The sequence below is a fragment of the Manis pentadactyla genome, chromosome 3, assembly GCF_030020395.1.
Source record: "Manis pentadactyla isolate mManPen7 chromosome 3, mManPen7.hap1, whole genome shotgun sequence".
Lineage (NCBI taxonomy): Eukaryota > Metazoa > Chordata > Mammalia > Pholidota > Manidae > Manis > Manis pentadactyla.
The window spans coordinates 6,054,511-6,072,037 of NC_080021.1; positions in this window are offsets into that span (position 1 = coordinate 6,054,511).

Here is a 17,527-nt window from a genome sequence, read left to right on the forward strand (position 1 = left end):
TACAAGCCCCGGCCCCGCGGAAGCCGAGCGCCCCTCCCCCCAGCTCCCGGCGGGAGAAGAGCAGGCAGAGCGGGAGGGAGACGGAGCCCAGGACTGCCGAGCACCCAGCCCCAGCCATCCGGGCCAGAGCGCAGACACAGTGCGTGCCCAGGGGACCCTGGATGCTAGGGAAACAGGGCAGCAAGAACAGTGAGTGGGCACCGGTCGCCTGGTGCCGGAGGACACCAGAAAAGCACGTGACCAATTTTTTTTTTTTTTTGCTGTTTTGTTCTGGCAAGCGCTTTTTGGAAGTCTTAAAGGGATAGGGACCCCAATACTAGGGAAACAGGGCAGAAAGACCAGTGGGCAGAGGCCTGAGGCTGGCACCAGAGAATAAAGAAAAACGAGCGGCCACTTTTTTTTTTTTTATTAAAAAAAAATTTTTTTTTATTCAAATTTTTTTTTTTTTTTTTTGTGGTCATTGTTTTGTTTCGGCGGGTGCTTTTTGGAAGTCTTAAAGGGGCACGGCGGGTCACTTAATCCAGAGGTAGGGAATCCGGGGATCTCTGGGCACCCTAACCCCTGGGCTGCAGGGAGCATGCAGGCCCCTTACGGAGATAAATAGCCTCCCAGCAGCTCCTGCTCCAACGCGACTCCACCATTTTGGAGCAGCTGCCCGAGCCAGGCCACGCCCACAGCAACAGCGGAGATTAACTCCATAGCAGCCGGGCAGGAAGCAGAAACCCTGTCTGCGCGCAGCTGCCCAGCACAAGCCACTAGAGGCCGCTGTTCTCCCAGGAGAGGAGGGCCACAAACCAACAAGAAAGGAAGTCCTTCCAGCCGTCACTCGTCCCAGTTCTGCAGACTATTCCTATCACCATGAAAAGGCAAAGCTACAGGCAGACAAAGATCACAGAGACAACACCAGAGAAGGAGACAGACCTAACCAGTCTTCCTGACAAAGAATTCAAAATAAGAATCATAAACATGCTGACAGAGATGCAGAGAAATACGCAAGAGAGATGGGATGAAGTCCGGAGGGAGATCACAGATGCCAGAAAGGAAATCGCAGAAATGAAACAAACTCTGGAAGGGTTTATAAGCAGAATGGATAGGATGCAAGAGGCCATTGATGGAATTGAAACCAGAGAACAGGAACGCATAGAAGCTGACACAAAGAGAGATAAAAGGATCTCAAGGAATGAAACAATGTTAAGAGAACTGTGTGACCAATCCAAAAGGAACAATATCCATATTATAGGGTTCCAGAAGAAGAAGAGAGAGGAAAAGAGATGGAAAGTATCTTAGAAGAAATAATTGCTGAAAACTTCCCCAAACTGGGGGAGGAAATAATCGAACAGACCACGGAAATACACAGAACCCCCAACAGAAAGGATCCAAGGAGGACAACACCAAGACACATAATAATTAAAATGGCAAAGATCAAGGACAAGGAAAGAGTTTTAAAGGCAGCTAGAGAGAAAAAGGTCACCTATAAAGGTAAACCCATCAGGCTAACATCAGACTTCTCGACAGAAACCCTACAGGCCAGAAGAGAATGGCATGATATATTTAATACAATGAAACAGAAGGGCCTTGAACCAAGGATACTGTATCCAGCATGACTATCATTCAAATATGATGGTGGGATTAAACAATTCCCAGACAAACAAAAGCTGAGGGAATTTGCTTTCCACAAACCACCTCTACAGAACATCTTACAGGGACTGCTCTAGATGGGAGCACTCCTAGAAAGAGCACAGAACAAAACACCCAACATATGAAGAATGGAGGAGGAGGAATAAGAAGGGACAGAAGAAAAGAATCTCCAGACAGTGTATATAACAGCTCAATAAGCGAGCTAAGTTAGGCAGTAAGATACTAAAGAGGCTAACCTTGAACCTTTGGTAACCACGAATTTAAAGCCTACAATGGCAATAAGTACATATCTTTCAATAGTCACCCTAAATGTTAATGGGCTGAATGCACCAATCAAAAGTCATAGAGTAATAGAATGGATAAAAAAGCAAGACCCATCTATATGCTGCTTACAAGAAACTCACCTCAAACCCAAAGACATGTACAGACTAAAAGTCAAGGGATGGAAAAACATATTTCAAGCAAACAACAGCGTGAAGAAAGCAGGGGTTGCAGTACTAATATCAGACAAAATATACTTCAAAACAAAGAAAGTAACAAGAGATAAAGAAGGACACTACATAATGATAAAGGGCTCAATCCAACAAGAGGATATAACCATTCTAAATATATATGCACCCAACACAGGAGCACCAGCATATGTGAAACAAATACTAACAGAACTACAGGGGGATATAGACTGCAATGCATTCATTCTAGGAGACTTCAACACACCACTCACCCCAAAGGATAGATCCACCAGGCAGAAAATAAGTAAGGACACAGAAGCACTGAACAACACAGTAGAACAGATGGACCTAACAGACATCTACAGAACTCTACATCCAAAAGCAACAGGATATACATTCTTCTCAAGTGCACATGGAACATTCTCCAGAATAGACCACATACTAGGCCACAAAAAGAGCCTCAGAAAATTCCAAAAGATTGAAATCCTACCAACCAACTTTTAAGACCACAAAGGCATAAAACTAGAAATAAACTGTACAAAGAAAGCAAAGATGCTCACAAACACATGGAGGCTTAACAACACGCTCCTAAATAATCAATGGATTATGACCATTCAAATGACCAAATCAAAATGGAGATCCAGCAATATATGGAAACAAATGACAACAACAACACTAAGCCCCAACTTCTGTGGGACACAGCAAAAGCAGTCTTAAGAGGAAAGTATATAGCAATCCAAGCATATTTTAAAAAGGAAGAGCAATCCCAAATGAACGGTCTAATGTCACAACTATCGAAATTGGAAAAAGAAGAACAAATGAGGCCTAAGGTCAGCAGAAGGAGGGACATAATAAAGATCAGAGAAGAAATAAATAAAATTGAGAAGAATAAAACAATAGCAAAAATCAATGAATCCAAGAGCTAGTTCTTCAAGAAAATAAACAAAATAGATAAGCCTCTAGCCAGACTTATTAAGAAGAAAAGAGAGCCAACACAAATCAACAGTATCATAAACAAGAAAGGAAAAATCACGACGGACCCCACAGAAATACAAAGAATTATTAGAGAATACTATGAAAACCTATATGCTAACAAGCTGGGAAACCTAGGAGAAATGAACAACTTCCTAGAAAAATGCAACCTTCCAAGATTGACCCAGAAAGAAACAGAAAATCTAAACAGACCTTTTACCAGCAACGAAATTGAAGCAGTAATCAAAAAACTACCCAAGAACAAAACCCCCGGGCCAGATGGATTTACCTCGGAATTTTATCAGACATACAGGGAAGACATAATACCCATTCTCCTTAAAGTTTTCCAAAAAACAGAGGAGGAGGGGATCCTCCCAAACTCATTCTATGAAGCTAACATCACCCTAATACCAAAACCAGGCAAAGACCCCACCAAAAAAGAAAACTGTAGACCAATATCCCTGATGAACGTAGATGCAAAAATACTCAACAAAATATTAGCAAACCGAATTCAAAAATACATCAAAAGGATCATACACCATGACCAAGTGGGATTCATCCCAGGGATGCAAGGTTGGTACAACATTCGAAAGTCCATCAACATCATCCACCACATCAACAGAAAGAAAGACAAAAACCACATGATCATCTCCATAGATGCTGAAAAAGCATTTGACAAAGTTCAACATCCATTCATGATAAAAACTCTCAGCAAAATGGGAATAGAGGGCAAGTACCTCAACATAATAAAGGCCATCTATGATAAACCCACAGCCAACATTATACTGAACAGCGAGAAGCTGAAAGCATTTCCTCTGAGATCGGAAACTAGACAGGGATGCCCACTCTCTCCACTGTTATTTAACATAGTACTGGAGGTCCTAGCCATGGCAATCAGACAAAACAAAGAAATACAAGGAATCCAGATTGGTAAAGAAGAAGTTAAACTGTCACTTTTTGCAGATGTCATGATATTGTACATAAAATACCCTAAAGACTCCACCCGAAAACTACTAGAACTGATATCGGAATACAGCAAAGTTGCAGGATATAAAATCAACACACAGAAATCTGTGGCTTTCCTATACACTAACAATGAACCAACAGAAAGAGAAATCAGGAAAACAACTCCATTCACAATTGCATCAAAAAAAATAAAATACCTAGTAATAAACCTAACCAAGGAAGTGAAAGACTTACACTCTGAAAACTACAAGTCACTCTTATGAGAAATAAAAGGGGACACTAACAGATGGAAACGCATCCCATGCTCGTGGCTAGGAAGAATTAATATCGTCATAATGGCCATCCTGCCCAAAGCAATATACAGATTTGTTGCAATCCCTATGAAACTACCAGGAACATTCTTCAATGAACTGGAACAAATAATTCAGAAATTCATATGGAAGCACCAAAGACCCCGAATAGCCAAAGCAATCCTGAGAAAGAAGAATAAAGTAGGGGGGAATCTCACTCCCCAACTTCAAGCTCTACTATAAAGCCATAGTAATCAAGACAATTTTGTACTGGCACAAGAGCAGAGCCACAGACCAATGGAACAGACTAGAGAATCCAGACATTAACCCAAACATATATGGTCAATTAATATTTGATAAAGGAGCCATGGACATACAATGGCGAAATGACAGTCACTTCAACAGATGGTGCTGGCAAAACTGGACAGCTACATGTAGGAGAATGAAACTGGACCATTGTCTAACCCCATATACAAAAGTAAACTCAAAATGGATCAAAGACCTGAATGTAAGTCATGAAACCATTAAACTCTTGGAAGAAAACATAGGCAAAAACCTCTTAGACATAAACATGAGTGACCTCTTCTTGAACATTTCTCCCCGGGCAAGGAAAACAACAGCAAAAAATGAATAAGTGGGTCTATATTAAGCTGAAAAGCTTCTGTACAGCAAAAGACACCATCAATACAACAAAAAGGAACCCTACAGTATGGGAGAATATATTTGAAAATGACACATCCGATAAAGGCTTGATGTCCAGAATATATAAAGAGCTCACATGCCTCAACAAACAAAAAACAAATAATCCAATTAAAAAATGGGCAGAGGAACTGAACAGACAGTTCTCCAAAAAAGAAATTCAGATGGCCAACAGACACATGAAAAGATGCTCCACATCGCTAATTATCAGAGAAATGCAAATTAAAACTACAATGAGGTATCACCTCACACCAGTAAGGATTGCTGCCATCCAAAAGACAGAGAACAACAAATGTTGGCGAGGCTGTGGAGAAAGGGGAACCCTGCTACACTGCTGGTGGGAATGTAAGTTAGTTCAACCATTGTGGAAAGCAGTATGGAGGTACATCAAAATGCTCAAAACAGACCTACCATTTGACCCAGGAATTGCACTCCTAGGAATTTACCCTAAGAATGCAGCAATCAAGTATGAGAAAGATCAGTGCACCCCTATGTTTATCGCAGCACTATTTACAATAGCCAAGAATTGGAAGCAACCTAAATGTCCATCGATAGATGAATGGATAAAGAAGATGTGGTACATATACACAATGGAATACTACTCAGCCATAAGAAAAGGGCAAATCCAACCATTTGTAGCAACATGGATGGAGCTGGAGGGTATTATTCTCAGTGAAACAAGTGAAGTGGTGAAAGAGAAATACCAAATGATTTCACTTATCTGTGGAATATAAGAACAAAGGAAAAACTGAAGGAACAAAACAGCAGCAGAATCACAGAACTCAAGAATGGACTAAAAGGTACCAAAGGCAAAGGAACTGGGGAGGATGGGTGGGTAGGGAAGGATAAGGGGGGGGAGAAGTAGGGGGGTATTAAGATTAGCATGCATGGGAGGGTAGGAGAAAAGGGAGGGCTGTACAACACAGAGAAGGCAAGTAGTGATTCTACAACATTTTGCTATGCTGATGGACAGTGACTGTAAAGGTGTTTATAGGGGGGACCTGGTATAGGGGAGAGCCTAGTATACATAATATTCATCATGTAAGTGTAGATTAGTGATACCAAAAAAAAAAAAGTGCAGTTCCTGTGTGGTAACCTCCAATGAGTTCTACACAAGAGTATAAAGGGCATATAAAAGTGTAGGCAAAGGGTCTGTTTGTGTTTATACAGAGGATCAAAGCCTAATTCGGCTACCCCGAAAATGAACTAAGATACGATATGAAAAAGAACTTCCAACATCAGCACTCTCTGGAAGACTCATGCCAGAAGATGATCATCAAAAACCCCAACAAAGATCCACGCACTGCTGCAAGTGTAGATGCACTCATCCCACCAGCTCCTGGACTTGCCGTGGGAATGAGGAAGGAGATATCTAAGCTGGCCTGTGCATACAGTAAAACAACAAATTTGACTGGATCTATACTGTTGGAACTCAATCAAGAATTAGGAGAAGTGCAAATTGTAGCGCTCCAAAATCTTACAACTACAGACTATTTACTGTTAAAAGAACATAAGGGATGTGAACATTCCCCAGGAATGGGTTGTTTTAATTTGTTTGATTTCTCTCAGTCTGTTCAAGTTCAGTTGGACAATATCCACCATATCATAGATAAGTTTTCACAAATGCCTAAGGTGCCTAACTGGTTTTCTTGGTTTCACTGGAGATGGCTGGTAATTACAGGTATGCTTTGGTTATGTAACTATACTCCTATTATGTTAATGTGTGTGCGCAATTTAAGTAGTAGCTTAAAACCTATACATGCTGAAGTTACTCTACAAGAAGATATGTCAAAGAAATAATCTTCCCATGTTTTCTTCCGCCTGCTACTTCTATAGCTTTTCTTCTTCCTTCCTAATTACAACCCTTAAATAGAATTCGTGCCTCATATCAAATTTACCGAGTATCATAATTCTTCCAAGTGGTAAAGATACCTCAAGACAAATGCTGTGCATAGAAGCTACAGGGCATAAATATGCAAAGAAATAAAAAGCTAACCATTTCAAACAATAAGGCTTCTCTCTCACTTACCAACTTCACATTTCCCTGTATGGCCCCGGAAGATGACTGGTTAGCCAGAGACGGGTAAGATTCCTCAAGGGAGGAACAACCTAAGACAGGCACAGTTGCAGGGGGGTCATCAGGTGGGAAATTGGGGATCAACAGACGTGAGGCTTAGAACCTCACACCCCATTCTGCGAGAAATCCTCTGCATATGTGGATGTTTTATTGCCCTAGTCTAGCTTGGATTAACACATAGTCTACAGGCACACACTTGATCATCTACATTTGCTCTCTTACAACAGTAAACTATGTTTTCTACCTTTATCTTGTATCTACCTACCACTTCAGCATTTTATTAAAAATAATAATAATAAAGAGAGAAATGTGGTATCCACATATAAATCAAGTATAAAAATCAAATGAGTATTCATATTTGAACTGACTGTTTATAGTTCATAATGCATGAGCAAAACCAAAGGTTTCTGTGATGACTGCCCTTGTACTGTTCACCATGTAAGAACTTATTCACTATGTAAGAATTTGTTCTCCATGTAAGAACTTGTTTGTTATACCTCAGAAGATTGGAGGCTGACGAAAATTGGGCTCTTGGGTGGATTAATGATTGTGCATTGAGCATTGACTCCCCTATACAGAATTTTATTGTTGTTAACAACCATTTGATCAATAAATATGAGAGATGCCCTCACAAAAAAAAAAACCAAAAAACAGTAATATAATAAGTAACCGGGATGTAGTGAATATAGTCAAGATATTGTAACAGCTTGGTATGGTGATAGCTGGTACCTAGAATTATCATGTATATAAATGTTGAATCACTGTGTTGTACACCTGAAACTAATGTAATGTAATACTGTGTGTCAACTACCCTTCAATTAAAAAAAAAAAAAAAAGAAATTGTAACCTCAGTTTTCTTCTCTCTTCTGGTGCCTTCTAAGAGCAAGCCGTATCTTGCCATCTGCATACCTGCTGTTCCCTGGGCCTATGCCATTTGTCAGCTCTTGTATTTGAGTGAGGGGATCATGCCGCTGAAGGGCCCCTGGACTCTTCCGATCTTCCACACTAGGACAATGAAGGAAAGACAAGAACAATGTGTGGGGAGCACTCCCCCACCCTTTTTGTGTCTCTATCAGCACTGCATCTCCTGCTTTGCTTACTCTCTCCCGTACCCCTTGATTTCATGTTCCCGTGTATGAAAATGCTTCTTCCAGAAGAAAGAGAGACATGGAGGAGGGAAAACGGTGCTCATTGCCATTTGCAATGACATTGCAACTTGCATTTTCATAAGGGATCTTACGTGGTTGAGGAGAAAGGCATATAAATAAAATAATTGAAAACAGAAGGAAACAAATGCTTGGGGTATTTATTTTATGGAATGCAATTTCAGCATTTTATGAAAGCAATACGTTATGAAAGATCTGAGGGAGGAAATATTACTCTAGTGAGGGGGTGCTGAGAAAGAGTCACGGAAGAGATGTTCTGGGCGTGGCTTGTGAGGAGGGGCAGCTATGCCGTAGGTAGAAATAATCAAGGGATATGGCTTCATGATTTCTAAGGAGAAAATCATCACCAAAACTGAAATGATCTTAGTTATTTAAACAAAGAGTCAAAGTATACGATAAGCAGTGTCTTCTAAGTGAAGTCCAGGAATTGCCCTTTGCTTCTGAGGAAACCTGTAGAGTTTACAAAGCATTTTGGTGAATCTTCTCAAGAACCTTGAGACTTTGGTCTTGAAGCTCTGCTTTAGGACCATTTCACTCATGCACAGGGGGGCAAGTGGGGTCTAAGTGGCTCCCTTGCCTTCTGGTGTCTGGGTGGATTTGGCTAATGGGAGACACCAGTAGGTGACGGGGTGGGGAGGAAAGGGAGGTCAGAGGCATCAGCCGGCCCCGCCATCTGCATCCTTCACCCACGGCCATGCTCCCTGGGAGTCCGGCTTCTCTCTTGTGTCTTCAGGTGTTGCCAGGCCCCCCTGTCCCCTCAGCCCTGCCAACAGGCCCAGGGTGGTCAGTGGGAGGCCTCATCCTCGCTGCCTCTTTTTAGCCGCCTTTACTCTGCTCTGTGCTCCACCCTCTCGCATTACCCGTCTGGGTGTGCAGAATGCATCTTGCCAGGACCCTGACAGACAGTCAGAGGTTAGACATTATTTGAATGTGACACTAAGGATGGGTGGTTTCAGAGTCATCTTTGTCTGGGAAAGACTGGAGTGAAGGTCATAAAAAGGACGGCCGTTTGAACTGTGGGCTTACGGTCAGTCGGACTTCTTCCTAGTGTTAGAGCCACACTTCCTTGTTGAGTCTTAACAGGTCTGAGGTCTAGCTCTTATCATCCCCAACTTAGATTTGAGGATAGAGAGGTTAACTTCTCAGACTCCTGGAGCTTTCTAAAATGAAGTAGACAACAGCCCCAGGAAGCGCCGCAGCCACCGAGCAGGCAGGGGCTGGAAACCAGGACTTTCTCGTGTCCAAGCCAGACTCTTTGCAGACAGCCCGTCGTTTCCCACAATGCAGGGAACAAGCCGGGGGACGGGAGACATGCTGGTGCTTTCCTCTCTCTGCTCTGCCTGTTTCCTTCCTTCACCTATAAAGCCTCCTAGACCAGGAGTATGATATTGGCGGGTAGAACGAAGAAATACCAAAGGCTTTATTGACAACTTCTTTAAACCCATATTTGGGTGAGCTTTCATGCCTGTAAATATAAAGACATGTTTCTGGTTATTATGGAAGCTTTTGACCTTCTCGGGCCTGTGAGAGACCTGTGAGCAGGGCACACAGGGAGGGTGGGAGGTGGGCCGGCGCCAGGGTTTATTGTCTTCTTTAGCGGACACTGAGCTGTGCTTTGCGTGAAGGCAGAACCATAAACCTGCGGTGCAAGGGGACATGCCAGGACTTGTAACACTGATGTATTTAATTCTTATCATAGACCCAGAATCTAAGACAGTCTGAATGGTCTTCTCGCCATAATGGCACAAAACTCCCAGCGTTGCGTCGGGGGTGAGGTGTATACTGGCTTCCCTGCTTCCGGGCTGCGTGGCTCCTGGGAAAGTCACTTGAGCATCCTGACCCTCTTCCCCCTCTAATTCCTCTCTCCCCTCCCTCCTTTCTCTCTGTCTCTGTGTCTGTCTGTCTGTCTGTTTTTTCTACATGCCATAGATAAAGGCATCCAATTGAGCTGCTCTAATAATTAACCATAACCAAGAATGTACATGGTCAGGTTTAAGACTGCAAGAAAGTGTGTTTAAATCTGATGTTGCCCCGCCCTGCCCTGTGGGTTCTCTTGACTTTGAGGGCGCTGTGGCTCCTCATTGTTCGTATCCAAACTCTGGGTTCACCTCCTCAGAGGGTCTTCCCAGTAGTCTGGCAGAGAGGAAGTTCAACGTTGGTATTTTGTGTCATTTGGTGTCCTTGAAGAAGAAGATAGACACTCAGATTTTATTCTCCCCTGAAATGGCTCACATTCGCATCATCAAGCATATCACTATTTGTGAAACAAATCATCAGTTCTCCATTTCGCTGTTTCTTGGCCTCTGAGCAGTGTTTGGTGGTCTGATCATTTTATCTGTTGCGTCGTTTCCTCTACACCCCCTAACTTAATTCAAACCGCTTGGCAAGAGTGTGGTGTTTTTTTCTACACCTTCCTCTTCTTCAGTAAATGATCTAAATGCAGGGTGTCCCTAAGCTATGCTATTCCTTGTTTTTACTTCCTTACTACATTGTCTCTTCAGGTAATTCTATTCATTCTCTTGGCTTCAAATACTTAAAAAAGGTTGAAGGCATTCAGGTTTGTATCTCCATCTCAGAATTCTCCCGAGCTCCGGAGCATCTACTCAAACACCTTCTCCAAGCCTCTGCTTAGACTAATAACAAGAATCTCAAACCCAGTATGTTAAATTGAAATATTGGTTCTATTCTCAGCACACAATCTGCCCCTAAAGCTTTTCCCATCTCCGTAAATGTCACCAACCTGCATGCACCTCCCATCCTCTTATCTAATCCATTGTTAAACCTCCAAAATATATTCTCTCATCATTTCAAACAATATCCACACTAAAAACTAAGCCAGCACCGCATGCCTGTCTTACCTGTGGTGATCCAGCAGCCCGTACCCCTGCGCCTGCTCTCACCCTCACACCGTCATCTGCACGGTGGCCTGCGGATAGTTCGCTGCATCCTATCACTTTCCTAAAATGGCCTGGGAAACCCTCCACATCCTCGTTTCTGCTCTCTCTCCTGCCCCAGCCCCCTCTGCGCTTTCCTAACACATCACCAGCCCTCCTTTTGTGCCCCAGAGAGCGTGCCCCTTGCTACCTAAAGACTGTCTCCCTTGCTGTTTATTTCCTCCGTATTTGCATGGATGTCTTCTCCTCATTGTTCGTATCCAAACTCTGGGTTCACCTCCTCAGAGGGTCTTCCCAGCTTTAGTGAACCCTCCTGCCCACTACTCGTAATTTGCCCACTTTGCTCAACTTAGCAGGACATGTCGTGCTTTCAGTCGCCTCCCTTCCCTTCCTGCCCCTTTCTGTCCTCCCTTTCATTCTTCTTCTTTCCTTCATCCCATGTGCTCCAGTTTTCTTTCTTTGTTGATTTCTTCCCTTCCCACTAATGTGCACGCTCCAGAGGAATACAGACCTCAAGTGTCTTGGCTGCTGTGTTGGTCTAGGGCATTTACGAAGCAAATGCCATGACAGGATTCAATGCATCAGGGTTTTATCAGGGGAGATGCGTGTGGGTAAGGAAATAGGGAGAGAGCTGGAGAAGACTGGGAGGCTCAGCAGAGTGGTGCAAGCCTCTCACCACGTGCAGAAGAGAGGGAGACGGTTGGGTGGAAGCATCCCAAGCTTTTGTGTTGTCTAAGGAAGGCTCGGCAAAGCCATCACATCCCTGAGCCAGAGTTGGCTGAAAAGGGTTCCCACATCTAGAAATGCACCTGCCTTATCGTCCACTCTGCATGCATCGCTGGTGGGGCAGCAGCCATGGGAAGGGTTGTCTCAGTGAAAACATGGGATAGATTTCAAAGCACAGCATCGAGGGTCCTCCATCAATGCCATTTCCTGAAGTGGAAATCTGCCAGGGACGTTCTGTGCAGGCCAACATAACTGCCATGTATTCAAGAATAAAACCAATTTTTGACATCCAACTGGTGCTTAATAAATGATTTTATTTTAAGAAAGTGGTCAAAGCGAAAATAGCTTTAAGGTAAACAAGACCATGTCCTGCCCTCAAGCAGATTAACCCTCTGAGGATAGCTTCACACATATAGCTTTGCATCTGGAAGGAAGGGGGAGGGTTACCGCCTCTGACGGAGGGCATGAGAGTGATCGGTGGCAACCCAGCGAGGCCTGAAGCACGTCAGAAAAGCGTGTGCATGGTGTTTAACAGCCAGCTTTGGTTTTGTTGGGCGAGATTTGGGTAAGTGGTGTCCTAACAAAATGTTTATTAGCCTTGGGCTTGTTAGTCTAAGGAGGAGATATCTATGCCTTTTAAATGTATCAAGATGTTACAAAAGGGATACCTGGTATATATTAAATAGATAAGAATATGAAGTTGCATGGATAGGAATAGGCCAGCTTTCCAAGGGCTTTCAGATAATCTTAAAGACACAAGGCAGATGCAGTCACACTGTGTATGTTACCATGAATTAGAAATCAAAAGCACATATCCAAAACCTCCAGGACTCCAGAGCCATTAAAGCCCAGAGCAGTGCATTCTGGGCAGCTAAAATGAAATGTGATAAGCTGGGTGTTGTACAAGAACCAGGGAAGGACTTGCAGTCACATTGTTTCTACGTAGAATTGCATTTTTCAAGAGCATAATATAAAGCGATGAATAGCACTCGAGCAAAGCGGAGGAAAAATGCGGCTCATCCGTCTAGTCACATTCCAGCACATACTGGCGACTTTTTCCCCTCAGGGTTTTAAGTGTCTTTTAGCACCAGCTGGCTAAAATAGTTCTTTTTCTGTCCTAGGTAAGGTTCTAGAGGTTTCTGTCTTCCCAGAGCCCTTCCTTATGGAGCATGCTGCCCACAGAGCTGGCCAGCACTCTCTCAGCCCTGGGCAGTTCTGTCCTGGGCAGTGGGTGAGCTGCCCCTTTGATATGTTAGTCACCGCTGCAAATGAGAGCCACACATGAGTGGATCTGCCTGCATTCACTCCGTAATAAACCTCACTCAACCCCATCCTGCTTTCTTTGTGACCCTCTGTTAAGTGATTTAGGAGGGAGAGCGGCAGAGCCTTGTTTTAGTGTTTGGACGGAAGGAATCATGCAGCCCCAGGGAATGGAGGGCCACGTGGATTGATGTGCCCTCAGGGCCCAGTCTGTTTACATCATGGATCAGATGAAAACTAACTCAAATGGAACAGTCACAAAAATCAATCATTCCCAAAGTCTGAAAAACCTGAAGCTTCATAATTATGTACACCATTATTCACAGAACATACAGAAGTATGTTTCTGCATAAATCAGTCTGGTGGTGGGAGGCAGCTCTTGGAAAGGAAGAGGTACATATATTTTAAGAAATGAGAGCGACGTTGCTTAAGAGAATAAAGAGCAGTAAATTGCAGAGTATTGGATGGGAGTAAGGTGCCATGTGAAGGCACTCATTTATTCCTTAAATACTCCACAGTTCCTACCAACTTTTGGGCACAGCGCACCTAAAGGGAAAGATGGCTAAGGGCTCAGCAAACACTCTTGGACCTGGGGAGCCACGTTCCAGAACATGGGGTCTACGAAGGCCAAAACAGAAACCCTTGCGATGCAGCGACTCCTGCGTTCATGAGGGTCAGCTGTGGGGAGGTTTACAATGCTTGCAAGTGTATCACAGAATTCGTCATTTTTTTAAGTGTCTCATTCTTGATTGCTTGTGAAAACCACTTTTGTTATAATTAGTATTAGTAACACTGACACACATATAATCTGTTTAAGCTGACCTGGAGTCCACACAGAGTCACGCTCAGTGTCTCATTTGAGCCCCCCACCAGCCTCATGTGGTGCCCCCCTGTACCCTGGCTCCTGAGTCTACTAAGGCTGCCTACTGCAGGGCCGGGCACCCCCTGTATGAGGGCTGCCTCCACGGCAGGGGCTGGCTTGGCCTAATTGTGGGTGGGGAGATGAGGAAGTCCGAGCTGAGGCAGGGGACAGGCCCCAGAGCGGCCCTCAGGCAGACAGCAGGGATGTGCTCGATAAATACCCGCCCCCACCCCTGGGCTTCCTCACTGGTGGGGCATCACTGAAGGAGGGTATACGCTGTTTCCCACAAGTCCTCAGTCCAGTGAATCTCTAGTGCCTCATGGGTTACCTGCTTATCCATGCACACTCTCTGCTCACTCACCTCTTTGTCTAGCTCCCCACTCCCCCATTGCTGCATCCCAAGATTACTTGCCAAATAAATGGCTTGCAATCACATTCTGGACTCCATACCTTCTTTGAGGAAGCCCAACACAGGACAGACGATGTATATGGCAAGTGGCACTGCATTCCCCTTTAGACATAGAACACAGGCACAGAGCAATGATGCAACTTGCTCAAGATCACACAAAAGACACAGAGCAGTTATATGAAGAGAAGGACAACAGGTTGGTGAGCGGGCTTAGAATCAGTAGATTTCAGAAACCCAAGCAAAAACACCACTTCTAAAAGGGGGTACAGTACATCCCAAAGAGAGAAAAGAATATGCCCTTTGTGCAACAATAATGGTGGGATCTGGGGTAACCAGGAGTAGCAGAAAACACTCTCTTAGGCATGGTTTGGGTTACAAAAGCCTACTGGCTACATAAAAAAATAACACATGCACACCATCTTTGTGGGAAGTAGTCTGTTTCTGTGGCAGCAGAGAAAACAGAGGTTTCAGAATATGAATGTCTTAACATGATCCTGGCTACTTCCTACATAAAAATCCAACTCTTTCAATTGATGATATTTGAAAAGAAACATGTGCAGCATTAAAACCCAGATAATATAAGAAATGTCACAACAACAGATTAGCACCACTTATTGACAGATGGGGCATAATCAGCATAAAAATCAAATTAAATTTATGGGAAAAAGATTCTCTGGTTTCATGTATGTTTAGTATTTTTGTCTGTGACTTCAGTAGTTTAAATAAGGAGAGCTTGCCTGGATTTAACATTCAGGTGTTGTGTATCAGTTATCTATCCTTGTGTAACAGATTATCCCAAGCCCTGGTGGCATAAAAAATAGCACACATGTAAAATCTCACACAGTCCCTGTGGGTCAGAAGAGCCATAATTGTAGTGACAGTTTCCCTTATATACGTTTTTATAAGTTTTGAATTCTGACCAGGTGACTAATTTAATATTCAAAATTGAATAAGCATCTTCACTTTCCTTAGAAAGGAGGGATCCATCACAGCCCCTTGCCCCCGCCCTCACCGTACTCAGGCTCCCTGGTCAGACAGCTGGCGGCAGGAGCTCACGATCATGGCTCACAGACACTGTTCTCAATGCCCAGCTTTACGTCAGTCACTTCATCTTCTCACCGTCCTTATGAAGTAGGTCCCTGTACTACTTTCCTTTTAAATGTGAGACAGTTACAGCACAGAGGAGTCACATGAGTTATTTGCCCAGTGACATGCATTCATAGAAGGAACATACAGAACCTGGGCCTTCTGAACCTAGAGTTTGCACCCAAATCATGAATCTAAAGTTCCAAAGCCAGCAAATGCTATAGGCATATGCCCTTGTTCAACTGCAAAGTTTAAAGGGCAGCATTCCCCAAGGTTTAAGTCTCTGCCCCAGTGCGACAGTCAACCAGAAACTGATCCTGCCTAGATTATCCTGGAAGTCCCTGGCTTGGCTTCGGGAGAGGATTTCCAGTTTACAGCTCCAGGGTGGAGTTTTTGTGTCATAGAGGCAGGCGTGAAGTGCAATACAACTGACCATTTTATCTCTTCTGCTATTTATTTATTTAGGGACAATGTTGTCCCTGAAAGGTGTTAATCTTAGTTGCCTGTCATGTTCAATCAATTTATGAGGCAGAGGGTGAGCTCTGGACTGTTAAATCAATGCCAATTATGACTGAGTGCTGACGTGGAGGTTCAACTGTCTGGAATGCTGTGCCATCCTCAATTTATAGCCTCGTTGCGAGAGAAAATATGAAATTCTCTTTGAATGCTGTCGCCCTTAATTATCATCCTTCAGAGGCATTAGAGATAATGCACTATGTCTCTCCCACTAAATCACTGGGTGCAAGGGGATGCCACTGGCTTTCCCATGCTCCAGGCAAGTCAGAGCCAGCAGCGCCCTCTGAAGTGTCCACACTGCAGAGTGTGTGCTGAGGCACAGGGCTCTGTTTGATGGGATAAGAAAGACGAGATGCCACCTGCCTTGTCCATGTCCACTGCAGAGATCCTCATGCACAGAGATGCAAAATGCAAATTTTTAATAAACTCCATTTTGGTCATAGGTGCCTCTGAATTTTTTTATGGAAGAATGAAGATTTTTGTTTTGACTTGCTTTCCTAGGGCTTCAGCATTAACTTTGCAAAAGGTGTCTTATGGGAAAGTTTTCCTTCCTCTGGAAGATGTTCTCGTGCCTAAAATGCCCTGTCCTCCCTCTGCTGTCCCAGCCTCACTAGGTCAACTCCTACTGCTCCTTTAAGGCAACCTGAGTCATTATCACCTCCAGAGGGCCTCCCTGAAGTCCTGCATCTCACTGGGCCTCTTCAGTGTGCTGCTGGGCTTCATGCTTTCTCTCTGACAAGATTTTCATCCCAATTTCCAAACAAAGATTCAGGAAAAGGAGAGAATTTCTCTACCGGAGACCCAGTGAGAAATTGGTGAGAGTGCCAGAGGGAAGGGGCCTGGGTGAGGAGGAAAATGAGCTCAAGGGAGACAAAGCTATTATTTGCAGTGGTTGAGCCAAATCTACGGTCTCCAGTGGAGGAACGCCAGGGCGAATGGCAGTCCGGAAGGATTTATGAATGCAAGAAAACCTTAACAATTCACATAAAGCTGTGCTTTTGTTTCCTTCCCCGCATGTTTGGGGGGCTGGTTTGTTGTGTGGCTCCTGATGGGTGCTCCCAATTCTTCAGCCCTTCTGTGATTGACAGGAAGGCTGTGCTTCTGTGTTTGTGAGAAAACCAATGAGTTTGATTCCCTGTCTTTGTGATGAGGGTCAAAGAGAGCAGAGGTAAACAATGGAGCCTGGAGGCTGGGAGGGGGACCGTGAGGGTGTCAGCCTGGAAACTCCTCCACCATTTCAGGAGGCTAGAAGGCGGTAGGATGGAAGGACAGAAGAACTGTTATTCACAGGTCAGCAGCTATGCAGATCTCAGCAATGATCCATGTTCGACAAGCTAGTGTATTAAACCTCAACTTGGGCTTTGAAATTAGTCAGACCGACACTTAATTTTTTTCAGATCTTTCTCTTGCTAAATGTGTCTGAATATATTGTATAACCAGCTCAAGTTCCATGTACTCAACTACACATGGACACATTAAAACATATTAATAGCTCACTCTCCGTGTTGTTGTGATGA